The sequence below is a fragment of the Bufo gargarizans genome, chromosome 3, assembly GCF_014858855.1.
Source record: "Bufo gargarizans isolate SCDJY-AF-19 chromosome 3, ASM1485885v1, whole genome shotgun sequence".
NCBI lineage: Eukaryota > Metazoa > Chordata > Amphibia > Anura > Bufonidae > Bufo > Bufo gargarizans.
Genome location: NC_058082.1, coordinates 433,314,505 through 433,341,271, shown reverse-complemented (window position 1 = coordinate 433,341,271; position 26,767 = coordinate 433,314,505). Strand labels below are relative to the sequence as shown.

Sequence of the window (26,767 nt, the reverse complement as noted above, 5' to 3'; positions counted from 1 at the left end):
GCCTCTACACCAACAGAGAGTAAAATGGATCCCACTGCTCACTAACTAGAGCAGGATCCAGTAGATTCTTTCTGTTAAGTGTAATACAGTATGTGGCCATAGAGCTTGGCCATGGATGAGGGCGACCATCATAATATGATGGCTGGTTTGTAAATTCATGCCAGGTTTTCTACACAGTATGACCTCTGCTAATGGCCGTCAGATGATGAGGTCATTCTTGTGTAGCCAGGATTGGCCCCAGAACTAGTTGGACTGGTTATACTGGATTTGTCAGTGTCATGCTAATATGTGAAATCTGACAGTATCAGAGAGAGCAGAAAGTCACGTCAGATGTAAAGGCAGAATACAAGAGAAGATAAGATTTCAAGATTATGATCTGGCGATGATGGTTTCGTGTATAGATAAATCATGTTATTAGCTACAGGCGTCTGAATGAAACCAGAGTGTTAGTGGAGGATTCTACACGCCACATTACTTGTACACATTACCTCAGAAACCTGTCCTGACACCTTTCATACCATAGTGTCCCACTTGTACACGTTACCTCAGAAGCTTTTCTTGACGCCTATCCTACCATATTGTCCCACTTGTACACGTTACCTCAGAGGCTTGTCCTGACACCTTTCATACCATAGTGTCCCACTTGTACACATTACCTCAGAATTGCTGTCCGCATCTTTTGCGTCCCCATTGAAGTGAATGGGTCCGCATCTGAGCCACAAAAAAAGCGGCTCGGATGTGGCTCAAAACAACGGTTGTGTGCATGAAGCCTTAGTAGGAGGAACTTTGTATGTTATCTGTTCTTGACAACTGCCATATCTTGAATGCTGAGGATGTTTAGGGCGTTGATCAGAGGTGTTGGAGACTCCTTCAGGAGTTGGTCAAGAATACTGGACAAAATACCACAATGTGCTCCTCCTATTTTGCCTAGGAAAGTGACTGACTGAAATTCAACATAGACAATGCGATCCATCAGGCAACATCAGTGTCATCTGATGTATCAGTCTTTGGCTTGCATTCCATTTTTTGTTCCTATGACAGAACTGAGGAATAGAATACCTGAAGCAGATGTGAATGAAGCCTTAAAAGGGTTGTGCGCGTTTGCCAAAACTCCAACCTCCCCTTGTGTCATGTGTGGCAGTTTTTTGAGCCAAAGCAAGACATGGGTTGGAAGGGGATGTAAAATATAAAGGAACTTATACTTCTTCCTGCTGGATCCAATTCTGGCCTTTGTCCTATAACTGCTGGAAAAACTGTGTGTGAACCCACCCTAATACAGGTGTATTTTAGGCCCGGTGATTGGGAATGAGTGTTCTTATGAGAGCTTGTTCAGCTCCATACATTATCAGGTTTTCTGATGTGGTTCTGAAGCTAAATCCAGGTGTAGAATCTGCACTTAGGGTATGACCATACAGCGCGGTCGTGCTGTGGTCGTACGGGCCGACATTGTGCTGTGGTCTCATTAGTTTAATTAGAGGCAGCAGCAGCCCATGACACGACCTTGCCGTTGGTCGTAACCTTACTCTCCTTTTACAATCCATACATGGTTTTGGCTTTAAAAGGTAGTCTTAATTAAAGAGCCGTAATTAGATAGGTACCCCCCATTAAACTTTGTTATTTCTATAAAAAACATGAATGCATATAAGAAAATATCAAACTATATCCTTTTAAAGGCAGTGTTCCTCATGACCCCCCAGCAAGTCATGTTTTCTGGATTTCCTTCGTATTGAGCAGATGATATCATTAGTGTCCATGCATCAAGACTTACCACAGGTGCTCATTCTGTGGGATGTTCTCAAATCATGACCATCATGTGGGCCATGAGGACTGGAGCTGTTTACTACTGTCTACTAGACAAAAAAAAAAATGACAAAATTTAAAATTTTGTTTGCTCCAAATTATTTAACGCGGATGTTTCTTTACAGGCATCTAACATTACTAATTTTGAAAGATATATAATTTTTTTTTCATCTGTATAGAGGAATAAAATAATTTTATGTGAGAGGATTTTTAGTGTAGAGGATTATAAGAGATGTTATGTGCATTTTTCATCTATCTACAGGATGGGTGGTAAATATTTGATATCAGCGGGTGCTGACTAAAGCCAGGATTGGATTGAAAATCAATAGGAAGCGTAAAGGGAGGTGTCTAAGTAGCTGTCTTTTTTAAGTTGCTTTCTGGCTATTTCTTAAGTTGCATACATTTCTGTAAAAGATGGAAGACAAGCAATGACTGTGTGAATGATCAGGACTCCAAGAAAGCTGAGAAGTTTGCACATTTGCTGTGTTTGCTGTTCTTGTACCTTGACACATCCTGAGTAGGAGTGTACTTCTGTGCACTAATCTCTGACCTTGACTATGATAACTGATCCTCAAGGGACCTTTGCTCCCCTTCTCCTGCCACCCGTCCAGTAAGTCACTAATAGTTGTCCTTGCTTTATATCCTTTTTGTTACAAGGAGGTTTTCTCCATGTGTCGAGTACATTGTTTATTTTAGGGGAAAAATAGGTGGGTGTCAATTATTTTGACCCTTTGCCTGACCTATGAGGTTGCCATCACATCTTGAGGGCACACATTTCAGCAGCAACAGGAGCCATGTAATTGCGTTTAATGCCTTCTTCTCTCCTTGTTATGGATTGAGGTCAGCCATTTCTTCAGTCTGTCAATGTTACATCTAGAGCACCACATAACCCATTGTGGAATCTGTCGCTTCCAACCATTGTAATTCCCGTGAAAGGCTCTATTTAGATACTGGTGACATCTACACCACCGTTTATAATGGAGGCCACAATGGTGCAGCAGAATCGACGTATAATGCAGGGTTGCCCACTAGAATTTTTTTTCTTGACAATTCATCCAAAAATCACGGAGACCCAACATTTTTGTACGGACAAATTGGAAAACCATAATGAATGATGGAGATTATAAGGAACAGAGGTCTACAGCTCAATATACTAATAAGAACTCATTGCCATCATTAACTGTGATCTCTAAAATGATGATAATTACCACCAAAATAATCTAGACACGATCCATAAGCCTCCAAAAAAATAACACATCTATTTTTTTTCACGGACACAGGAAAAAAGTCGCCTATTTTTACAGACTGTCCAGAAATTTCTGGATGTTTGGCAACCCTGGTGTAATACGTTAATAAATATTGCAGGCACACATTTCCTCCATCGTATCTTCTAATTCTACTTGCTGCAGTTTCCCATGGTAAATACATTGCAGCCTGTGAAACGTTGATGCAGCTGGGACACGTTTTTGTTCGATGGATTGTCACTGAGGTAATACACGACTGTGAATTCCCACAGGTTTTGTGTTTCTGGAGCTGTAATACTTGAAGGTTTTCTTAGCTTGTGTCATGCTGAATATCTACGCCTTTCTGTTTTAGGAGGTTTGTTCTCTCTGCACTTCATGGGTTTAATTGCATCCTTGCCTCATGCAGCTATCGATGTCTGCACCCCGCCTATAATAAGGGTGCCTTCAGACGCGGCAGATTTTGTGGCTGAAAATCCGTTCCATTCACCTTAATGAGGCTTGCAGAAGTCCATGTACTGGCTGCCCCATTCAGAAGAGTAGAACAGATTTCCTGCCATGTCGGAAGGCACCCTTAAAATGCTAGCAATTCTGAATTAAAGTGGTTGTCCAGGTTCAGGGCTGTACCTGGACATAAGCTCCCCTTCTCACATTTAGGGCTCATGCACACGACAGTATGTATTTTCCGGTCCTCAAAAAACGTATCAGCAAAAAATACGGATGACATCCGTGTGCATTCCTTATTTTGCGGAAAGGAACAGCTGGCCCTTCATCGAACAGTACTATCCTTGTCCGTAATGCGGACAATAATTGGACATGTTCTATTTTTTTGCGGAACGGAAATACGGACATACAAAAAACAGAATGCATATGGAGTAACTTCCGTTTTTTTTTTCCGGACCCATTGAAGTGAATGGTTCTGCATACGGTCCGCAAAAGGAACGGACATGGAAAGAAAATACGTTTGTGTGCATGAGCCCTTAGCCTGTATCAGTGGAGAATCTGAGCCTTTCGTGCTCTGATGCTCCCCCTTGCCCTGTGCTGCATAGTGCAGGGCAAGGGCTTTTTCTCCACCACCGGTGACGTATTGGGCTTCTCATGGGCATGCTAGGCGGAGACTTCTGCTTAGCACTGACCCCTGTGATGTCACCAATACAAATGGCCGGTCTTTAGTGCTGCCCTAGGCTGTTTACAGGTTAAGGGTCTTTTCACAGGTCCGCAAGTGTTTTGCGGTCCGCAAAACATGGACACCAGCCATGTGCGTTCCGGCACTTAATAGAAATGCCTTTTTTTGTCTGTGTCTGCGGACAAGAATAGAACATGTTCTATTTTTTGCGGAACGGAAGTGTGGATGCACACAGCACACTTTGCAACATTTCGGAATGGATCCGGATCCATTTTGCAGACGTGTGAATGGACCCTGAGGCAGCGCTAAAGACCTCCCATTAGCGCTGGTGATGTCACCGGGACCACTGCTAGGTGGAAGCCTCCGCCTAGCATAATGAAAAAAACCCGGGAAAGTCACCGGCAGTAAACAAATAGCCCGTTCCCTGTGCTATGCAGCGCTGGGTAAGAGGGAGGCTAGAAATGCTCCGATGCTCCACTGATACAGCCTAACGGTGCATTCACACGACTGTGCCCTGTTTTGCAATCCACAAATTGCTGATCCGCAAAACATGGAGGCCGCCCGTTAACAGAACGGGCGATCCATTATAGAAATCCTTATTCTTGTCCGCGATTGAGAATAGAACATGATCGGAAAAGAACGGAACAACCCTGTGTGCTGTCCACATCTTTTTCGGCCCCGTTGCAATGACTAGGTCTGCACCCGTTCCGCAAAATTGGCTCTGCATCCATTTCACATTCATACAGTCGTGTGAATGAGCCCTAAATGTGTGAAGGGGAGCTTATGTCCAGGTTCAGCTCTGAATCTGGACAACCCCTTTAAGTAGCAGCTATCCTAAGGCCTGGTTCGAATGTGTGAAACATCCGTTGCCTTGTTGCTATGTTTCCGCAGCAAAAAAAAGCAACAAAACATGCACCAAATCCACATGCATTACACGCAGTTTTTGGCATGGAAAAGCCAGTGGATTTCACCCTCTTTATTGCAAATGGTGAGATCCACAGGAGAGATCCACAACATAAATCAACATGCTGCAGATTTCAAATCCGCAGCGCAGGTCAATTTACGCTGCCATGAAAAAAAAATAAAGTCTGAGTGCTTCTTTATGAAATGGGAGACATATTAAATATGAAGACAGTTGGACCCAATTAGTCTATAGACACTATATTACAACTCATAGGTCCTACAAATGCGACAAAACATGACATCTGATGTGTAAGTCTAACACATGTACATAAATGGAGCGTGTCACCTTTAAAGGGAACCAGCTGAGGACATGGGCTGCTAGATGTCCGCTAGCACGTCCGCAATACCCAGTCCCCATAGCTCTGTGTGCTTTTATTGTGCAAAAAAAACAAAAACTGATTTGATACGTATGCAAATTAACCTGAGATGAGTCCTGTCCCTGACTCATCTCACGTACAGGACTCATCTCAGGTTAATTTGCATATGTATCAAATCTTTTTTTTTTTACACAATAAAAGCACACAGAGCTATGGGGACTGGGTATTGCGGACGTACCCATGTCCTCAGCTCTATACACAAAATCCCGGTGACAGGTTCCCTTTAAATAGCCCTGTTTGTGTACGTTCCCCATGGTAATTGTCATATTGAAGACTGATTAGCTCTGTGGTTAAAATAGCTGATTGTGTAACTGAAGCCTTGACTGCAACCTCATGTAGCCTCGGACTAATCACAGTGGACTACGGAATCCAGGATTACAAATATTAAAAGGAAGATCATACTATCACATCTTCTTGTGTTCAAAATGTGTTTTTGGAAAAGGCTCGAGCTGAACTGCGGTACCTTCACATGTGGTGGAATGCGTTTGTGGGAAAATCGGCATCATAAGTGGTTCCCCATATATTCCTATGGAGTTTACATTTTTCTTCTCTAAAAATCCATGCATCTGCCAGGTTTCAAGGGGAAATCGTAATACTCAGTGAAATCTGAAATTAAAAACCACATCGAAATCAGCTTGAACCTAAAAATTCATGGCTGTGGATTTCGGTGCATACGGCTCCATACCTTCTTCAGGTTCTGTTTTTGGATGAAATAAAAGTACCTGCATTATGACTATCGGAGCCGTATTGGACCACCCTGCAATCAATCAGTGGTGGTCGTGCTTGTACACTATAGGAAATGGTGTTGGCCTCTCTTGTGGCCGGGACCATGGGAGCGCACATAGGCTAGTGCTTTTTCCTATATTGTGCAAGCACGACCACCGCTGATGGATTGCAGGGTGGTCTGTAACCATGGAAACGATCAGTGTATAATGTGATGGGAAAAATGAATCCAGCCAGCAAAGGAGGCAATATGGATAATAACAATACATTAGTAAGTGCCTTGTATTAACTTTCTCTACATGATAAATACTATTTACTGAAGTGAGACACCCCCTTCAAGGCCCTATTAGACTGAACGATATTTGGGCCAGATATTGGGTATAAGTGTTTGTAGGAACGCTCGTTTGTTGGCTGATTGGCATCTTTCATCTGATACCTGATTATCAGCAGAGCTTCTCCCCGTGTAATCAGGAAGGTGCTGCCGGTAATCATTAAAAGTGAATGATGGAAGATCGACTGTGGTGCTGATGAATGTGTTTATCATCCCTCGGCTCTCATCCTGCTTGAATATCGGGCAGTGTCGTAGTCCCCTTAGGGTACTTTCACACTAGCCTTATTCTTTTACGGTATTGAAATCTGGTAAAGGGTCTCAATACCGGAAAATAGTACATCAGTTTTGTCCTAATGCATTCTGAATGGAAAGCAATCCGTTCAGTATGCATCAGGATGTCTTCCGTTCCGTCCCTTGTAATGTATTTGACCGGACCAAATCCTGGAACACTACCACACTTGCCGGACCCGGCATTCATTTCCATAGAGATGTATAAATGCTGGATCCGGTACCAAGTGTTCCAGAAATTGCCTCGTTGCTGTATCCGGTTTTCTGGTCTGCGCATGCGCCCAGACATAAGAGGAGCTAGTTTTGCCTTTGATCTCTGAAAAAAATTAAATACCGGATCCGTTATTCCAGATGATACCGGGTGAGAAGGATCCGGTATATCACCCGATTCATCTAACAGATCCGGCAAAAACAGATTTCCGTTTGTATACGGTTTGCAACGCTAGTGTGAAAGTACCCTTAGGGCAAGACGCCACGTGCAATGAATCACTGCACGATATTAAGTAAAATCATGCGCCCCTTGGCTGCCGTAGGCTGGCATGGCTGGGATGAATATGGCTAGTGTCACTGTGAGGTTGCATGTTTGGTGTAGGAAATACAGTACGTTTCCTGGACCGACCGCTGCTCGTCTGACCTGAACTCACAGCATCATAGTGATTTACGGTGCAGAGAGTTCGACCACAAATCTGCTCCATATAGTACAGGACCGTAGAGCCGTAGTTGGCATGAACTCCTTGCTTCGTCTGTCACTGGGATTTGAGTCAGACGAGCAGCGGTTGGTCTGGGAAATGGTGATAGATGGATATATATACACAATCATATATTTCTACTTGTCTCCAGTATTTTCCACCTTCAGCAGGGAGCCTTGCTCGCTCCTCCCTCCTCCTCTCTTCCTTCCCGTATGTACAGTCAAAACAAATTCTAGTAATGCATCAGCCTCCTATACCGGCTTGTCAGATCACATTCTTGTTGTGCAAATTTGTGTTCTCTGTCAACATAACACATAACCTTCCTGTTGCTGTTTCTCTTTCATTCTGCTCCCTGTTTTATTTTGTAAGGTGTTTTATTCTAGATTGAGTTTTTTTCTATGCCTCACCTGCTACAGAGGGCTCATTAAACAGGGGCATCTATAGGATACTAATGAGTTAAACCTGAGCATTCTGAGCTTCCTTAAATACTGAGTACCCCTGACCGACCTCGTTATTCTCCCATATCAGCACCCACAAAATATTTTTGGGTAAGTGCATGCTATAGCACAGTAAGATGAGTGACCAGTATGGCAATCTGTAGCAACGCCAGGTAAAGGGAACCTGTCATCAACTTCATGCTGCCCATACTAACGGCAGAATAAGGTAGAGGCAGGTGAGTTGATGTCAGCGGTCTGTGATTTATAAGTTACAAGTAAGTGGTTGCCGAGAACCAACATCACAATCATGGCAGACCGGGCCTGGAAAAAGAGTCCCGGCCACCTGAGAAGAGTCCTGGTTAGTCATGAAGTCCTGTTCTCCTGCCCACCTGGTGTCTGACCACCACTGATCAGATATTGATGACATGTCCTTAGGATTGGTCATCAGTATTAAACTCCTGGAAAACCCCTTTAACCAGTTTGATGAATAAGAGCTAAAATTTATCATCTGGTATATATCACAATGTTGGTCTAATAGAAGAAAACATCACCAGGAACTACTGCAAAACTTAGACTGTCTAGGTGTTTTATCCTGTAGGCTGTCCTAACCCTCAAGGTCACCTTCTTCCCTTATCAGAGAGGCCTCTGCCAAAGAACACTGTCTTTCTGAAGACTTGATGTCAAGGACTGCTTGCACACACGCCAGCTTCCGTAAAAGCCCTGACAAGTTACATACTTGATCTTCACAGCAGCCGTTTAATAACCTGCTATCAATGCTTCCAGTAGATTACCACTATTCTAGCATAGGTCCACAGAGCAAATGTTGAGGAGCTTCCTCTGCTGACCTGATTTGTCAGTGGACATCTCTGAATCAAATGGTTTGGAAGGCCCCCGACGGCTGTTCTCGGAACTGCCTGCTCCCGGTGACCGCATTTGATTTCAGACCGGCTCGCACACAGGCACAGGTAAGGGCTTACCTGTGCATCGCCGGACTTGTGAAAAAAGATGGCAGCCCGCATGTGTTCGCGGGTGAACAATGCGAACTGGCCATCACTGTTCACAATGTCATGCTCTTCCAGAGGTTTTTGTAATTAAAATTAAATACATACAGCCTTATTCTACATGATTAAAAAAATAATCTTTATTTTATGATGGAATAACCTTTGGATGGTAATATATTTTCCTCAAAAAGCATTTTATATAAATTTGATTTAAATAAAATAATAAAAAAAAAACTATTTTTTTTATAATTTTTTTTTAAATCATTGATTTTTATCCACCCTGATATACCGTGGTATGTGTGTGTGTGTGTGTGTGTATATATATATATATATATATATATATATATATATTTATATTTCCTGCTTTTATGAAAGTTTCTAAACATACTGGACAACCCCTTAAAATAGGAAATACTGCAGTTTGTAAATGGCCTTGCTCATTTCCTAGCAGCTGCATGTACTCTTCACCAGGTCAAGGTTATTCGCAGGCTTACGCATTTCAGCCACCGAGATTTAGCAGTATAGAAAAGATCTACCTGAACTGCCAGAGGTGTCGTAAAATACACAGCCCCGGATGTTGGAAAAATGCTTATCTCATTTCTATGTCATGTTGCATTTGACAGTAATAGCAGTCCCGGAATGCGTGGGGTTCAGCAGCCTAACAGCATTGCATATAACTAACATTTAAATCCCAAAAACATGATTTGAGCTAACCGTCCCCGCGCTGTCACAGATCAGTAGAGCTGTCAAACAAATCTGACTCTTAACATTTTAATTGCTGACTAGAAATATTATTCATGAGTTTCATGCTGGCATGCCTGAGTAATTGCAGCTATAATACCAGGCATGTGATACACAGGCGAGGCAGATGGCTGTGTCTGCAAGTATGAAGAAACTGAGACGATAGACAACCAAGGATACATATTTATATTCAGAAAGCAGATTATGGAGCGCGGCTTTGCTGGCAAAATAAATGCTCTAGCTCCTGGAGTGTGTAGGGTCGTTTTGGATCCCATTTGTAGTTTACAGAGGCCCTTAAAGGATAACTGTCATATTTTTTTTTATTTGCTAGTTTATTAGAGCTAGGCATGTATACCTGAGTTAGTCTGTCAATGATTGTTAAAAGATCTGTAAATACCTTATAATAACAGCTTTCATTAATGTCCTCTGTCCCTTTCCACTGCTCTCTTAAAGACAGTTGCTATGGCTCATCTGTCTCTGGCTAGGAAGACGGAGGGGCGGTCCTTCACACTGCATGCCTGCATTAGGCTTCAGAGTGAGGAGGCGTGTCTCTCAGCAATCCAATCTGATTGGCTGGCAGGGAGCTGCTGGCTACAGCAAGTGTGTATGGGAAAGCAGTTTTGGCCTCAGAACTGGCAGAGGAGCCATCTTGAGAAGGTCCTCGTATTGTAAATGTTTAAACAGCCATAACTAAGGGAGAAACTCATAGAAAACAGTGGTATGGGAAGAAACTAAAGATTGCTTTATGCATAATGCTGCTGCAGCAGTAACATATCATGAAATAGATTTTTTGATGAAAACATGACAGGTTACACTTTAAATTGTAGACTGTATTCTATTCTACTATCATTTGATAAATAATTTCTGGTTCCCCAGCAGCAGTTTACTAATGTAATGTTTTCCATAAAATCTGTCCATGTGGTCAGAGTATAAGAATGGTTGGGTTTTTCAGATCTAATCCTTCTCATGGCTGAGGGTCTGCTGCAGTTGTCCATGCATTAGGCCTCCTGGACACAACCTAAGGCCTCTTGCACATGACCGTATGGCTTTTTTAGTATTTTGCGGTCCGCAAAATATGGATCCCCAAATACGGATGACGTGTTCTATCTTTGGACCGGAACAGAAATACAGAAACGGAAGGCATACGGAGTACCTTCCTTTTTTTTGCGGATCCATTGAAATGAATAGTTCCGTATACGGAACGCAAAAAACGGGACATAAACAAAAAAATAATGTTTGTGTGCAAGAGGCCTAATGCAGTTGTGGAACTGCAAACTACGGATACAAACAAGAATAGGACATGCTCTATAATTTGCGGACAGCACGCGGATGACATGTCCGGATATTTTGCAACCCCATAGAAATGAAAGGGTCCGCATTCGATCCACCAAAAATGCAATGCAGTCATGTGCACGAGGGCTTACTCTGTGAGCTAAATACATCAGCAGCCGAGCAGATCTCTCACTTGGGGTGATAGGCTTTACACTGATACATTGTAACAAACTAAGTGCTTTAAAGAGGTTTAAAGAGCCAATCAGCTGTTAGAAAGGGGCCGCGGCGCCTGTGTGATCGCTGCAGTCCTCTTCATTGTCTACCTGCTTGCCGTTTACATTGTAGCAGGGTAATTTCAGCTTTTCGTCCCATTAATTCACTGCTACAATATAGATGGACATTGAGAAGGACGCAGAGCAGGCAGGACATGTGGGCCAGCAAAACTGACGCATATTACACCTCATGCACATGACCATATGTATTTTGCGGTCTGCAGATCGTGGATTTGCAAAATACGGATAATGTTCATGCTGCATCCGCATTTTTGCAGGCTAATCGACCATATTGCATCTGCATTTTGCGGCCAAGATTAGGACATGTTTTATCTTTTTGTGGAAGGACATACGGATGCGGAAAGCACACGGGTCATCCGTATGCTTTCCACATCTGTATTTCCTTTCCTAAAAAAAAAAAGGATTGAATATCTCTGCGAAATCCGAACCACCGACCCATTGTAGTCAATAGGACTGCAAAAAAAATTCGGACAACACACAGACCGCATCCATATTTTGCAGATCCTCGGTTTGCGGACCGCAAAATGGACACAGTCTTGTGCATGAGGCCTTGCACAGTTACCATCAGCAAGCTATGTTAGGTCTTTATGGTAGTCTGTTGACGGTAAGGGTTGGTTCACATCACGTTTTATGCCTCCCTTTGACGTATACTGTTAGAAAAAAGAGACACGATGGTAAAATAAAATGATGTATACTTTTTTTTACAGTGGAACTCTATGGTGAACGGATGCCACTGTATGGCATCAGTCTGAGGCATCCGTTTAACTTATACAAAAAACGTATACGTTAAACGGGTGGGAAAAACGCAATGTTAACCTACCCTAAATGGCAAACTATATGAAAGCAGCCATGTGCAAGCGAAGCTTTCTAATTATTATTATTATTTTTTTTCCTGTCGTCTAAATCCACATATGCCATTTCTAATAAGCTTCAGCCTTTTGCGAAAACAAAAATTCTGGAATTGTGTCCATATTTTGTGATAGAAGCAGCATATGTCACTTCATATGGCTGTCTGGCGAGGAGCTAAGCACTGTATGAGAGTGGCGTCTCGTTACTTAGCTGTGAAGGTGAAGAACTCCTGACTCCAGCCATTGATGGGTCACATGAAGCACCCCTACAGTTTCTTCGGCAGTTCTCACTTGTTTAAGAAGAGACCGCTCGTGCAGTAATCCAGCGCTAGTACATTAATGCAGAGCGGCAGGCTGAATGCCGTAACTTCTTTTCACCTTGAAGATGAGATTAAATGGTTGTTCTGGTGGAAGGAGACGAACGAGGACATTGTGGGGAGATGAGGTTCGGATTCATGTCTTGCAGAGAGAATGCAGCAGTCAGGTTTGGGTCAATGTGCCGAATGTTTTCCGTAATCCTCTTGGTGCTGGCGGTGTTGATACTGGATATGCTAACCGTACATGTCACCACAGTACTGCTCTTCAGACGTGGGCTCCTAAAAGAGTCGAAGCAGTAGGCGCTGAGTGTGCTGAATTCAGAGTGCACCTGTGTCCTCCACAGTCCCCATGGGGCTTAATCTTCCCTGACTAAAGCATAGATTCAGTACTGCCTGTTTAAGTGGAATTGTCCCTCTCAGTAAGGCTACTTTCACACTCAGATAATACGACCATCTGCATCCGTTCAGAACGGATCCGTTTGTATTATCTTTAACATAGCCAAGACGGATCCGTCTTGAACACCATTGAAAGTCAATGGAGGACGGATCCGTTTTCTGTAGTGCCAGATTGTGTCAGTGAAAACGGATCCGTCTCCGTTGACTTACATTGTGTGCCGGGACGGATCCGTTTTGGCTCAGTTCCATCAGACGGACACCATAACGCTGCAGGCAGTGCGCCACCAATTATTTTAATACTGGGGGGTGGGGGGGCGCATAATTTAAGTTGTCCACATGAACAATCTTTGCACCCAATGAATGAGCGTTTTGCTTGTTCATCGGGTGATCTGCAGCACCTTTAGTCCGGCAGATTATCGGGAACGACTGTTTGTAGGAACGTTCATCCCCGACAATCTGCCCAACAATCGGCCGTGTAAACCTGCCTTTAAAGATTCATTGCTCTTAGGCCCCATGCACACGGCCGTGTGCGGGCCGTGGAACCGCGGCCTGGATCCCTCCTGAGAGCAGGAGCGCACGGCGTCACTGGTTGCTATGACGCCGTGCTCTCCCTGCTGCCGCCGCAATACAGTAATACACTGGTATGATCTATACCAGTGTATTACTGTACTGTGCCGGCAGCAGGGAGCGCACGGCGTCATAGCAACCAGTGACGCCGTGCGCTCCTGCTCTCAGGAGGGATCCAGGCCGCGGTTCCACAGCCCGCACACGGCCGTGAAACACGGCCGTGTGCATGGGGCCTTAGGCATATATTAAAACGTTATCTCAGGGATGAATATAGGACCAACACAGATGCCTTCAGCTGCCAAGTCCACATGCAACAGGTCAGCCAGTTTCATAGGTACAAACCTGCTGACAGTGGCCCTTTAATTGAATGAAATACAAGTTTTACTATATCCTTACCCATAAAACTATACATCAAGCTGCTCTGCTCCTCCTGCTCTATGCAGCCCTCTGCTCAAACACCATGTGTAACCTGACGGGTTCCCTTTGATGTGACAAGTGCTTACAAGAGCCTCCACAATACGGGCAACATGGATTGTGCTTGTAATAGATGCCCACTTATAGAACTACAATCCATTAGCGCAGCTATATAAATTTTTAATCTAGTTATATCAGATTATTTCTAGATCTAGAATTCTAGCCTACAAGAATATTTTTATTACTTCTATGACTTAATACCCAGATCCTGGGTGGCAAACGTGGTACCATTATGTGGACACTGTCTTCCGTGTTGACCCTGGTGTGAGCTAAATGTGGTCAGATCAGTAGACTGCCATTCTCCCCGACTCTCCACCCGTAAACATGCATCAATGTCTGATTAGCTAGGGGCCGACCCCATGCACCCCCGCCAATCGGCCGTTTCGGAGTAGCTCTGGCACTGGAAATAGGCGTTCAAATCGCATAACTCGCTATAGGCCATCTATATCAAAATAGTAGACAATCCCTTTAAACCAATGTGTATGGCCAAGGTGAGTTCCGAATAGAATTTCCAATATTCTGCTATACCGTCATTTGTGAAGCACCATATGTCATATAACGCTAGTCTCCAGCGCTGGTTACATGCAGGCAAGCCGCAAAACAGATGAAAGACAGCCAAGGACTTGACGGAAATAGCATCTATTAAATCATCTCTGAAGAGCAGAAAAATAATGAAATGGTGCGCGTTGCTTCAGACTGGCAGTGGCTCAGGATTCAGATTGGAAGTCGTGTGCAGAGAAGCTCTGGCTTATTGGCAGCTCTCCCTTAACTTTTAAAATGGGAGTCGTTAACGTCGAGGCGATTGGACCACGCGCTGTACCTTACAGGATTTCCTAGGTTTCCTCTAGTTTAATAAAGATAGCCTAAAGGAAGAGATGCACTGGGTGCCCGTATATGATGGATTCACTGCATCTTGCCGCATGTTAGACTAATCTTCACACCACTTATCGTACCAAAAATCTTGGGGCATTTTACGACTCGACACTGCAAAGGCCATATTCTAAGTATGTGATGCAATATGGCAACCGTGTTGCAAAGTGTTATTTTTTTTATGGCATAAAACTATACAAAACGAACCAAAAACTTGCTGCAGTGAAAGTCCGAAATGAGGCGAGAGTTTGTAAAAAATATATATATATCTGCCCTGATGGGTTTAGTTCAAGGGAATCTCCAGTCGAAACTTGACTATACATGACACTCCGAATAGATGTCATTTTTCACGATTATGCCCTATTTGTACAGCAGCTAAGTACGGTAGTAGCCGTAGGTTTTCACTTGCACGTATATGAAAGGGCATCTGTCAGCAGTTTTGTACCTATGAAACTGTGCAGAGCGCTTGGCAGTTGCAGATAGAGCTAAGCCAATAGGCTCCTAGAGGCTCATTTGACGGAACATAAGAACTTGGGACCAACACAGATGCCTTCAGCTGCCAAGCACACATGTAACAGGTCGGCCATTTTCATAGGTACAAATCTGCTGACAGATGCCCTTTAAGTCCACGGTGAAACATCTTTAGGCCATATGCAGACGGTGCGTGTTACTTGCAGAGCATAATGCAGTAACAGCTAAGGCTACTTTCACACTAGCGTTCATAGGTCCGTTCGTGAGCTCCGTTTGAAGGAGCTCACGAGCGGACCCGAACGCCTCCGTCCAGCCCTGATGCAGTCTGAATGGAGCGGATCCGCTCAGACTGCATCAGTCTGGCGGCGTTCAGCCTCCGCTCCGCTTGCCTCCGCACGGACAGGCGGACAGCTGAACGCTGCTTGCAGCGTTCGGGTGTCCGCCTGGCCGTGCGGAGGCGAGCGGATCCGTTCAGACTTACAATGTAAGTCAATGGGAACGGATCCGCTTGAAGATGTCACCATATGGCTCAATCTTCAAGCGGATCCGTCCCCCATTGACTTTACATTGAAAGTCTGAACAGATCCGCTCAGGCTACTTTCACACTTAGAATTTTTTCTAAGTTATTAATGCAGACGGATCCGTACTGAACGGAGCCTCCGTCTGCATTAATATGATCGGATCCGTTCAGAACGGATCCGATCGAACGCTAGTGTGAAAGTAGCCTAAGGCTACTCTCACATTGGTGTTATTGCTATACGATTTTGGGAGCTTGTGCCGGATCTCAAAACCAGGACAGCACAACGCTGATGTGGGAGTAGCCCAAGTAGATGAGATATTCAACATCTCATCCACACGGTGCGTATATTTTCCACATGGAAATTGGTGCAGATTTTGACATTCGCAGCACGTCAGTTGTTTGTAGGGATTTTATTTATTATGTGCGGATTGTCTGCAGCGTAATACAGTACCAGCTAAGTAGATGAGATTTTCACAATCTTCTGTACCTGGTTCATATTTTGCACTCATGGAAATTGACCTGAGGTGCAGCTTTTAAAATCCGCAGCATGTCAACTGTTTGTGCAGCTCAGCGGCTGATGGATTGTGGTTTTCCCCATAGACTTCAATGGGGGTTGTTAAAATACACAGAAAAGCCACATAAAAACTGTGATCAATAGTGCAGGTTTATGTATGTTTTTATTGTGTTTTCCATACCCTTTTTATGTGAGATTTTTTGCATACAAATTGTATGCAGGTACCTAAAACTGATTTGGGTTTGTATCAGATAATAATGGGTGTTGCTGTTTCTGAATAGGCCTGAAAATAGAACATCCTCTAAATGTTTTGTACTAGCATAGACCTACCACCACCATGGCCTTTTGAAGTGTGTGTGTATGTGTATATATATAACAGGTGCGGACCCATTCATTTTCAATAGGGCCAGAATGTGCCGTCCGTAAAATGCGGAACGCACATTGCCGGTGTCTGTCTTTTGCGAAACCGCAAAACACATACGGCCGTGTGAATGGACCCTTAGGGTACTTTCACACCAGCGGTATTCTTTTCCGGTATTGAATTTCGTCACAGGGGCTCAATACCAGAAAAAAAACGCTTATGTTTTATCCTAATGCATTGTGAATGGAGAGCATTCCGTTCAGTATGCATCAGTATGTCTTCAGTTCAGTCCCTTTACAGTAAAATTCCGGAACACTTGCCGGCATGCCGGATCCGACATTAATTCCCATTAAAATATGTATTAAGGCCGGATCTGGTACCAAGTGTTCTGGTAAACCGGATCTGGTTTCCCGGTCTGCGCATGCGTTTGCATACGGATTTCCAGATCCGGCAGGCAGTTCCGGCGATGGAACTGCCTGCCGGATCCTCACAACGCAGGTGTGAAACCAAGTACCCTTATATGTTTGCAGTTAACAGTATAACAGCTCTCATGATGTTCATTGCTCGAAGCTGCAGCAGCACGAACTCCTTGACCACTAGGGATGAATAGTGTCTAGTTGGAGCAATGCATCATGCCATCTTCTGTAAGGATATTTAAGCTGCCTGGAATTCTGACGTACACTGCAGTGAGACACAGCGACACCGCAAACACCGTTCTATCGTTCTGATTTTCACTCCTTTACTTTCAAGCAGAATTTGTGGTTTATACATTGGACTTCATTCTTGGATTAGCTAACATGGTATTAAACTGTAACTTTTTATTGTTTTTAGGTATAACTTTGTGTTTTTAATATTTTTTTTATTTCTCTTTGGGTTCAAATATGGGAATATATGAATCTCCAGAATGCCCATAAAGGTTGTGCCAGCAGACACTTGGTGACCCCTGCGCAGCCCAATGTTGCGTAGACCTTGTGGGCAGTTCATTGTCTGTCAGCCTATCTCCTCAAGCCCTGGTTAGCACCGTTGCCTTATAGCACTGGGGCTCCTGATTCAAAGTATGTGTTGCTATGATTGTTGAGCAATATAAATGACAAAAACATATAGGGGAAGTTTCACCATACCCCCTGCACCAGAATTGTGCCATCAAAAAGTTGCATTTTGTATAAGCCTCAATTGCAACTTTCTGCATTTTTTTTTTCCACCACACTCTCCACTTTTGGAGGGGGGTCTAAGCATACACGAGTCTTATGGTGCACATAATGCCTAAAACCTGCTCCAGCTGGCGTAGCTTTCAGATTCTGGCACATGGGCCAGCCGAGATGCGGCAGCATTATTTAGTGAAGTGCGCCTCTTAATAATGTTGGCCCATCTCACACCACCACACTAGAGAACAGGAAAGGTCAATCTTGATAAATCTCCCCAATTAGTTTTCAACTGTTGTCTTTTAAAGGGTTTGACCATCTTTGTTGTGCTTTTTTCGGACTCCCCCAGGTTGGCTTGACCCTAAAGTATACATACCGGATCTTCACTGCTGGCTCCATTGCTTCCCCTCCTGCATCGCTGGTCCTGTCTTCTAACAAAAATCCTTACTTAGTGAAAATACCTTACCCCTCGTGACTTCCGGGGGTGTGCGCCTCAGTGCAAGTGCACTACCACGGCACAGGTAAGCTAAAATTAAAGGGAACGCTGACTAATGGACACCGCGCGTGCACCCTCGGGGTAAGGAGATCTGACGGTCTTTTCTCCTTACCCTCACACTGCGCACACGCGGATTGTGAAATCTCCTGGTTAGGGTTAGGTTTATGCCTGCACCCACTTTATGCTGCACCCACCCCCCCGGATGGCTGTTAGTGCTGGGAGCAAAAGGAGATTTCATAATCCGTGTGTGCGCAGTGTGTGGGTAAGGAGAAAAGACTGTCAGACCGCCTTACTCCTGAGGGCGCACGTGCTGTGTCCGTGAGTCAGTGCTCCGTATAATTTTAGCTTACCCGTGCTGTGGTAGTGCGCTTGCACTGAGGCGCACACCCCGGAAGTCACGAGGGGTAAGGTATTTTCACGAAGTAAGGATTTTTGTTAGAACACCAGATGTACCCACGTAAAAACGGGTCAAGCAACTGCCTCAGCCAATGACTGGTCATGGCGGTGGCTTGTCACCTGTGTGTGTGTCACTGGGAACAATTTCTTCTAGTGTCTTCATCTTTCCTTCCACCTCAATCTGTGAAATAAACTTTATACCGTTTCTTTCCCAAAATAAATAATCATCTAACCTCTGAAACTCAACTAAGTGTATATTTCCCCATATAGGGGTAATCCTTGATGAGTGATTTATACCCAGTAATTTCTTAACTTTAACCCATATTAAGTATATCATTTTACTAATTGGGCACCTCCTGCCCTTTATTTTTAACATCCCTGTTTCTAAAACACTAACCATGTTATAATGTGTACCTTCACTCTTATCCAGCAGAAAACATCGCAGTCTGTCATCTTCCGTCATTAGCCATTGCAGCTGGGAAGCATAATAGTAGCCACGAAAGCATGGAACGGACAAACCACCATCTTCTTCATCTAACCACAAATATTTTTGTTTCAACCTTACCCTTTTTCTCCCCCATATGAGATCATTTATCAATCCCTCCAATGCATTAAAAAAACGATCGTCTATCCATACAGGGCAAGAGGAGAGCACATATAGAATCTGTGGTAACAAAACCATCTTAACAATAGCAATTCGATCAGCCTGACGAATCAATAACCTTTGCCAAGTGCTTATTTTATTTTTAACCTTTTTAATCAGTGGGGTGATATTAAATTCTATATACTCCTGGATCCTGGAACTGATTTTTATTCCGAGATAATCAAATGTTTCTGTGGGTTTCAGAATTTTGATGTTTAAATCTTTCTGCATTATTTCATATCCGATTGGGAGCAGGACAGACTTTGTCCAGTTGACCCTAAAACCAGAAATCTGTCCAAACTGTTCTACTATCCCCATCAGATATGGGACTATCAACACATCTCCTTCCAAAAAAAACAAAATATCATCCGCATATAAGCATATTTTATCTGATACACCCCTTCCCCCAAATCCCCTAATTCTGTCATCTGCTCTCATCTTACACGCCAGTGGTTCAACAAATATGGCAAACAATAATGGGGAAAGTGGGCACCCCTGTCTAGTTCCCCTCTGTAGCATTATCGAATCAGATATCTGACCATTTATTTTCACCCTGACTTTCGAATGACGATAAAGCACCTGTACCCACCTAATAAATTTTTCCCCTAGGTTCAATTCGTGCATTATCTTCCAGAGATAGGCCCACTCCACCCTGTCAAACGCTTTCTCCGCGTCCAGAGACAGGATGGAGTGGGCACCCTCCTCGCTCATCTGAATGTTCAGCAGGGTCCTGCGAATATTTGTTTGGGCCTGACGTTTTGGCACAAACCCCGATTGATCTGGGTGTATTATTTTTTCTATAACTCTTTTCAAACGGTTTGCCAGCAATTTAGCACATATTTTAAAGTCAGTGTTGAGAAGAGAGATGGGGCGATACGACTCCACCTTACTCTCATCCTTCCCCTTCTTCCCTATCAGGGTTATTACAGCCTCCGATAGAGAGGCCGGGAGTTCACCCCTATCCATTGACTCATTGAGAACCTGCAAGAGGACTGGGAGGATAACCTTTCCATATCTTCTATATATCTCAAAGGGGAGGCCATCCAACCCGGGACTAGTATTCCCCTGTATAGATTTCAAAGTTTCCCATAGTTCCTCCAATTTAATAGGGCCATTCAACAATTCACTCTCCTCCCCGGAGAGTCTCGGGAGCGCTACTCCCTCCAGAAACAATTCTATATCTCCGGGCCCCCCCACTCCCTCCGAGGAGTAGAGGTCCTTATAATAATTAACGAATTCCTTCTCCATTTCTCCCAAGTTGGATGTCATCCCCCCATCTCTCCTCTCAACACTCTTGATTCTACAGCCCCCCTTTTGGTTCTGTATAAGCGAGGACAACAATCTCCCGGGTTTTCCCGACTCCCTGAAATATCGTGCCCCCTCAAAAAACACTTTTTGTTGTGCCTTATCCACCAGGTAATCTTTTAGTAAGGTTTTAGCCTCTTCTAACTGGCCCACAATTTCGGGGAGGTTTTTTACCAGGAGTGTCTCCTCTATATCCTTTATATTCTCTTCCAACTCTTTCTCCTTTTTAGCAAATTCCCTTTTTAACCCCTTGATTCTGCCGACAAGAATGCCCCGTAGGTATGCTTTAAATGCATCCCATACATACCCTATTTGTGTAGATCCTAAATTAATTTTCCAATACTCAGAGATGTCTTCCGTAATACTTTCATCTTTGTCTAGCAGATTCAGCCAGTGCGGATTTAACCGGAACTCTCGACTTTTTAACCCTGCATTCATTTTCAATGCCAGGGTCATTGGCGAGTGGTCGGAGATGCTATTAGTCTCATACCTCATTCTTTCTATCTGCTCTACCAGTTCCGGGCTGGCTAATGCCATGTCTATTCTTGACATTATTTTACTCCCGCGGCTGAAACATGAGTACACTCGTTTGTCTTCGTAAAGATACCTCCACACATCTATTAATAACAGTTCCTCAGATATTCGTTTAAGAAGTGTTGGTTGACTTGTATCATATTTATCATTTGATAGCACAGAGTATCTATCCAGCCTCCTATTCATGACATTATTAAAATCTCCCATAATAAGTATGGGGCATTTACTTCGAGAGTCGGCAAATTCCACCAAACGGTGAATTACACATACGGAGAATGGCTGTGGTATATACACAAAAGCCAAAATGCAGACTATCCCATTCCACTGGCAATGTAAAAAAACATATTTACCCCTGTCATCTATCTTCTGATCAAGTGGGAGGAAGTCTACTTTATGATGGACATATACACTAACTCCACATGAGTAGGTAGAAAAACATGAATGATACTGGTACTTCGCCCATTTCTTCATAAATAAGTTTGTCTTATCCTTTGTGTTGTGTGTCTCCAATAATCCCACGATTGCCGGGAGATGTCTAGTGACCAAGTCAAAAACCATAACCCTCTTAACCCTATCTCCCAGACCTCGTACATTCCATGTCAAAATCCTACTCATGTGTGCCTCCCACCTGCAATATCATATTTTCCTCTTCTCCCCCCTCTAGACCCACCAAGACAACCATCCCACGCATCACCCACCCACCACCCCCTCCCATGTCCCCCCCCCTCCTCCCCCAACTGATTGGCGAGATCGAAGATCCCCCCCACCTCTTACACTAAACCCCTTCCCTCCCCCCTCACCTCCCCCCCCTCGTGTGTTTCACTTTAATTCATAATCCTATTCCCTTGGCATCCAGCCATTCCACCGCCTCCTCTGGGGAGCCAAAAAAGCTAACTTGTTCACGATATATTACACGCAGCTTAGTAGGGTATATCAATGAATATTGTATCTGTGCAGCTGCTAACCGTTTTTTTACTTCTTTAAACTCACGCCTTTTTATCTGTGTTGCCCTGGAGTAATCTGGATATAGCTCTATATTTGTTCCATTATACTCTATAGTTTGCATCTTCCTTTTGGACCTCATTATTGCATCTCTATCCTTGGAACATGATATTCTGGCTAAGATAGCCCTAGGCGGGCTCCCTTTCGGAGGCGGTTTCCCCGGTATCCTATGTGCTCTATCCACTAGAAACCATGGAGAGAGAATCTCTTTATCAAAATTATCTTGAAGCCACTGCTGAACGAATCCCGTCGCATCCTCTCCTTCCACACCCTCTGGGAATCCCACTAATCTAATGTTCGTCCTACGTGACATATCCTCCATTGCAGTTATTCTATCTACCAAGATTTTCTTTTCCCCATCTATACCTTCAACTCTTTTCTTTATTCCTTCCATATCCTTTTTCATTCCACCTGTGGAGATCTGCAACTCTTTCACCTTTTCCCTAACTTTATTCATCTCTTCTTTAATAAGAGAGAGGTCCACCTGTGCTGATGCTATCTTTAAGGTCAATTCCTCTAGACTGTGATTGGACTGTTTTACTGCCCCCAATATTTCAGCCAGTTTCCTGTCCACTGAATTTATTCTTTCTTCCATCCCCTCTCCACTTTCTGCCCCCCTATCCACCCCCGCTCCTTTGTCCGAGATCTGTGCGTCACCACCTTCTCTCTGACTTTCCTTATTTCCCCGAAGTGTACCTCTATTCTTTGGGGGGGATTTGAGGAATTTTTCTAGACCTGTCATCGTATTGTTTCCTTTTCCTCCTCCCGGCGAGGATGTACCCACTGATTTTCTGTTATATGCTTTGGGTGGCATAATTACGGCACAGTACCCCCAAGCTATACCAAAATCAAAATTGGCAATCAAAGAAGATAGAGATAGGGACAATCAAATAAAAATAAACAAGACAGTCAAGAAGTACCATGGGTTCACCAAAAAAAAAAAAAAAAAAAAAAAAAGAGTAAATAAATAATAAATAAAAATAAGAAATAAATAATAAAAGAACCCGCCCAGTTTGCCCTCTCTCCTTTTCTTCTGATCCAGATGGTGCTTCTCCGTTATCAGTCCAGCTCGTCGACAAAACAAACAAAACCAACACAAACAAAAAATGTCCACTCCTAGTTAACCTCCTTCCCAAAATGTGATAATACTAGGCAGTCTCTTACTCCTGCAGTGAAAAAGGAAGGCAAAAAAAAAAAAAATAATAATAATAATTTTTGAACTTATAAACCAAGATGCTGTTACTGAGTCCTGAAATGCAGATCCTCCCAGTACAGAGTCCAACTCAGTCTTCAAATGTACGTGCCCCCACGGTATTTACGTGGGCTTAAAGGCAACTCCGCCATGTGACTATGAAGAGCCTCCCGGATTCACTTTGTGGGTACCCTGTACACCTGCAGTGCTGCGGTGCTGCTTATCCACTTAACCCCTTCTTTTCCAACTCAGATCCGCAGCGGCGATACCAACATATAGCTCAGATTACTCCACCAAGGTCAGCCTCTATCACTGCAACTCAGACCCCCTTGCTGGAGTCCCATACCCCAGTGATTTCAACACCTATATGGCTAATTTTCCCCAAGCACAGCCAAAGATCGTCATACATATCAGTTGATACAAGCCTGTAGAGGGGCACCTCCGTCCATCTCACGTCCAGATCCTAGCACCTCCGGCAGGAGGGGGGGGAAGGCAAGCAGCACCGGTCTTCTCTTATCATAGGAAGCGGGGAAGATCACCACATGTCGCCGCTCACGTCCTGTCCGATCGTTCAGACCACGGCTGTAGCAGGCATAGCAGGCATCTCACTGACAAACACAGGTCCAGGGCGCCCTCTGAGAAGACGCCACGGCAAAGATCCACTCCTGCTCCAGCTCGACGCTCAGACGCTCAGGCGCTCCGACACTCAAACGCTCGGACGCTTGGACGCACGGACGCACAGATGCCACTACCCATAACACACGAGGTGTGGAGGGAGGAGGGGAACGCGGCACGTCCTCACGTCATGCCGCTACGGGCGTGTCCCGGACCCTGTCCCTGGCGGTGGCTTGTCACCTGTGTGTGTGTCACTGGGTCAGGTGACAGATGGGTTTAACATGACCGCTGCAGCAGTCACGTGACTCGCTCAAACAGGATGTTGACACGGGTACACCCGGGACAAGTAGCCAATGAGGAGGAGTGATTGAGCTGGAACCCAACAGCTGTATCTGCTAAGTAGGTTCACCATCACTGGTCTAAAAAAAAGCACAAGGTTGACAACCCATTGAAGGTTGCAGCATCTGCAAATTTTATAGTGTGCCTGCAGCGACATGTTTGTGACCAATCAACAAACTGCTTCCACGAGTTAGATGTGACAGGTCCTCATGAGGTGTGGCTATACAACTGTATGGTACACAAGTATTCTAGTGACCTGGTACGTCCTTCACAAACTCTTGAACATGAACAAAGCCCTACTATATTTTTTACATTCATATACAGAGCTATAACTATAGCTGTCAGAAAACTGGATATTTTTGCATTACCGACAGGGTTGCAAAACTTTGCCACTTAAGCCTTCATTGAATCCTAAGAATGGCGACCTCACATTTTACCACAATAGCTTTCTTGCTGGTGCCTTTCTTGTATCCATTAGGTAATGTTTACTAAAAGGCGATACTCTGATCCAAAGCTTTTTGCAAATAAAATTGGCTAACAGATTTTCGTAAAACGCTTACAGTACTTGCATTCATAAAATCACTACTGTACCCGATCACAATGCAATGTGGTAATTGCTAAAATGCTAAGTACATAATATAGGTAGAGGCATTTTTCGTACATTGGAGTCCTTGTTTTTTTTAAATGCTTTATAAGGCTGTTTTATGTTTGTTTTTATTCTAGGGCTTTTTAAGGCTAGATAATGAATCCATGCAGATGAAATCCTGCTAGTTTTTTGTTTTGTTTGTTACATTCATTAGTTTGCTTTGTGTGTCTGCAAAAATGAAGATATCCTTATTTGGGTAAATACTTTGCTCACAATTTTCAGAACAATATCCATAATGAGTATCATAAGTTTAAAGCGGAATTCAGGAGACCCATATGGACTTGGTCATTTTTGTAGATACGTTTATAGCTTTGCTACCAAGTCCAAGAGTGTTTTTGTACAAACAGTGGGGATATTCATGAATGCAAACAATACCAGATATTACTTACAGTACACCTAATTTCATCTAAAAATGATGTTGTCTAAAGTGTTATACTCTGTAATATAGTCTTGTATTCACATCCCACAAAGAGAACCTGTCACCTCTCCTGATATGTCATTGTTTGAAATAGTTAGTGTTCTAAAAAGACTAGAGCTCACCATACATATTGGATTAAGGTTGGCGACATTGACAATTTCAGTGAGACCTGCTGACCATTTAGTGTATAGTGGTGCTTAAAAGTTTGTGAAGTTGCTTAGTGGTTATCTTTGACTCCTTTGTGACCTCACAAACTGTTACACTAATTGTTCATGACATCATCTTTGTTGGTCGACAGCTCCTGGGCAGAGTAACAGTGGTCTTTATTTTCCTTCATTTGTACATAATCTGTTTGATTGTAGATTGGTGGAGTCCAAACTCTTTAGAGAGGGTTTTGTAACCCTTTCCATCCTAATGAGCATCAACAACTCTTCTTTGGAAATCACCTTTGTTCATGGCAGGATACACTTCCACAAACGTGTTGTGAAGATCAGACTTTGATACATCCCTGATCACACCTGATTGTCATTCCATTGATTGAAAACACCAGACTCTAATTTCATCTTCAAATTATCTGTGAATCCTAAAGGTTAACATAGTTTTGCCAGTCACAGACATATGATATTGGATCATTTTAATCAAACAAAAATTGAACAAGGTAATATTTCTCATTTGTTTGTTTGATTTGGTCATCTTTATCTACATTTAAAACTTGTTTGAAAATCTGATGTAGTTTTAGGTAAGATTTATGAGGAAATATAAAAAATTCAGAGGGTTCAAAAACTTTGAAGCACCACTGTATATAACGGTGTCCCAACCTTCCTGCAAAGGTAGATGTTGGGGAATGAAGAACCACGCTTTTGGATTTCAACATGTCCAATTCTTTTGATCTCTGGGAAATAAGCTGACACCAAACAGTGGCTTTCTCCCTTTTCTCCATTCAGAACACATGCACAGTAAGCAGAGCTGAGCATGCATGTTCATGGGGGTGTCTCCTTGAGGAGAGATAGCTGTCTGCCGAATGAGAGTTCAACCAACAGCTGTTTAAAGTGTATGGCCAGCCTAAGGTCATTGAAAGATGAAACAAGATGCAATGTAACATGATTGCATTCATGCCTCCTAAATATTGTCCTCTTGCATGTGTCCTCTGTCAAACAATATCACAGTCTTTAACCACGGAGTCTCATGTCCTGTCCGGTCTAACGGTTTTGGTCATAAATAGTCAATTAGTTAAAGGCCTAGGAGAGAATATGGTAGGGATGCTCCTCTATTCTGATGAATCTAGAAGAAAAGCAAGTTGGCACCTAGTCCTGGGTTAAGTATTGAGGATGTGAGTCTTATCTAGGAGATGAAATTCTGATTCGAATCTACATTAGTTTAGGGCTTGTTAAAATTGGTAAAGGTTAATTTGAAGAAAAG

The 26,767-nt window shown here is 43.5% G+C and overlaps 1 protein-coding gene across 5 annotated transcripts in view; it reads left to right on the top strand.

The window, feature by feature from the left end:
• MAGI3 (membrane associated guanylate kinase, WW and PDZ domain containing 3) overlaps positions 1-26,767 on the top strand; it is a 309,538-nt gene that overhangs the window by 2,857 nt on the left and 279,914 nt on the right. The gene's annotated exons all lie outside the window — the stretch shown is intronic.